The sequence below is a fragment of the Piliocolobus tephrosceles genome, chromosome 7 (genome assembly GCF_002776525.5).
Source record: "Piliocolobus tephrosceles isolate RC106 chromosome 7, ASM277652v3, whole genome shotgun sequence".
Lineage (NCBI taxonomy): Eukaryota > Metazoa > Chordata > Mammalia > Primates > Cercopithecidae > Piliocolobus > Piliocolobus tephrosceles.
In genome coordinates this window covers 2,147,599-2,150,095 of record NC_045440.1, presented here as the reverse complement: position 1 = coordinate 2,150,095, position 2,497 = coordinate 2,147,599, and the positions used below count along the sequence as shown (strand labels likewise).

General features: G+C 46.1%; 1 non-coding gene across 1 annotated transcript; it reads right to left on the bottom strand.

The window, feature by feature from the left end:
- Window positions 1–1,789: 1,789 nt before the first annotated feature.
- LOC111551404 lies at window positions 1,790–1,893 on the bottom strand. The gene has a single exon (XR_002734353.1). It is a non-coding gene; the product is annotated as a small nucleolar RNA U13 (small nucleolar RNA).
- Window positions 1,894–2,497: the final 604 nt, after the last annotated feature.

Genomic DNA, 2,497 nt, shown 5'->3' with positions numbered 1-2,497 from the left:
TCTCTCTTTCTTTCTTTCTTTCTTTCTTTCTTTCCTTCTTTCTTTCTTTCTTTGTTTCTTTCTTTCCTCCTTTCGACAAGGTCTTACTCTGTTGCCCTGCCTGGAATACAGTGGAACGATCCCAGTACTGCAACCTCCGCCTCCTGGGTTCAAGTGATTCTCTCACCTCAATCTCCCAAATAGCTGGGACTACAGGTGCCCACCACTACACTTGGCTAATTTTTTGTATTTTTAGTAGAGATGGGTTTCATCATGTTGGCCAGGCTAGTTTCGAACTCCTAACCTCAAGTGATCTGCCCACCTCTGCCTCCCAAAGTGCTGGGATTACAGGCATGAGCTACCACACTTGACCCTGTTTCTTGATCTTTTAAACTTGATGGTGCAAACCATGGCCCTCATGTAAATTCCAGCTTACTTGGAACAGTGCCAGTGGCATGATAGCCTTAGCTTTCATGCCAGGCAGGAGAAGAGAGGAGAGGGAGCAGGTTCTGCCAGAGATGGGGAGGCATGAGCCTCACTCCTCATCTGACCCTACAGAGAAGTGTCCCCATCCCCTCTCTGCTCTCCCACTATGATCCTGGCGAGGAGAATGAGATCATGTCTGAAAAGTGAACAGAACTTCTCAGAGCAAGAAGCTGAATAACTTCAAGGCCTGCAAGTGCCATCATCTGTCTCTAATTTCTAATCCTCAGTCAAAGACCAGATTGAGTTGATCTTTTAAAAGAACTGGTCAGGGTCAGCTCTTTTTTTATTCCTTTTTTGAGACAGAGTTTTCTTCTGTTACCCAGACTGGAGTTCAGTGGTGCGATCTCAGCTCTCGGCTCACTGCAACCTCTGCCTCCCAGGTTCAAGCTATTCTCCTGCCTCAGTCTCCTGAATAGCTGGGATTACAGGCGCCTGCCACCATGCCTGGCTAATTTTTGTATTTTTAGTACAGATGAGGTTTCACCATGTTGTCCAGTCTGGTCTTGAACTCCTGACCTCAGGTGATCTGCCTGCCTTGGCCTCCCAAAGCGTTGGGATTACAGGCATGAGCCACCATGCTCAACCCTGAACTGGTCAGCTCTTGAATCAAAGAGCTGAACCCTCTTATTTTCCTCTTCTGGGTTTTCAAATGTTGACAAGAGCCCCTAATGCCATGGCAACGGGAGCTGTGGAAAACCTAACCCAGAAATGCGGGATGGAAGGGACCCCTTTGGAGTTGGCAGCCTCTGAGGGACAATAGGGTCACCTCCCTGAAGGTCTTTTTCTCCATTTTGATGTTGCCCACTGCAGCTAAGATTTTAAGGAGCAAAAAACATGGGCTCTGGTGTCACGCAGTGCTCAGTGTAAATGCCAGCTTTGATCCTTCCTGGCTTTGTGGTCTCTGAGCTGATGTTGCAGGATTGCTGTGTAGATTATGTCAGAGGATGGATACTTGGAAGTGCTTGGCACATATTAGATGCTCAACAAATAGAAATAATTGTGGCCTGTTTTGGGGTTGTTTGTTTGTTTTATGAGACAGGGTCTAGCTTTGTTGCCCAGGCTGCAGTTCAGTGGCACAAACATAACTCACTATACCCTCGACCTCCTAGGCTCAAGTGATCCTCCCACCTACAGGTGTGTGCACTGCACCTGGCTAATTTAATTTTTTTTTTTTTTTTTTTTTTTTTTGTAGAGAGGGGGTCTCACTAGATTGCCCAGGCTGGTCTCAAACTCCTGGGCTCAAGTGATCCTCTTGCCACACCCTACCAAAATGCTGGGATTACAGGCGTGAGCTGCTGTCCCTGGCCTTTTTTCTTTTTCTTCCCATCAGATGGGTAATGTGCAGACGTCATACCATAGTTTGAGCGAGGCACATCTCACACAATAGCCTGAAAACCCAATCATCATGCTTATGAACCACAAAAGGATCTGGCCTGTTTTAAGGACTGTTTTTTTTTTTTTTTTTTAATCTCTTGCTCTAAGTTCACTCTGGCAGCCTCTGATGATGAGGTTCAAGATAGGAGTGAGAATAAGCATCCATATGTCAGGCTTACTTCGAGCTGGAAAGATTCAGGGAAAACCTGCTGGAAATTTTTCTTGTTTATGTGACTCTTCTCTTCTCAAGATATGTTGATAATGGAGGGAAGAGAAAATCTGCAGATGGAGAACTGGGAATCAGAATACCTGGACTCCTACAACCCTGACTCCGAGAGAGATCCTGGGCCAGTCATTTCCTCTCTGGCTTTGGACTCTGCTCTGTCCTGTGGATTTAAAAAGTTGAAAGCTCTTTAGAAAAAGCACATATTAGAGTTTGGACGAGATGATCCTCCTCTGCAAAATATCTTTCTACTTAGCTCTCTGATGACTGCAATTCTAGGCCAGCACCTCCTCCCCTGGAGTCTGGAGTGAAATAGGCGTTTGTCTGCTTGGACAAATGCAATCACTGATGAATCACTGAGTACATCATGGCTCTGGAAAGGCGGAAAGAGGAAAGACCAGCACTGGGGTGAGAGGAGAAGAGAACACAGACAGT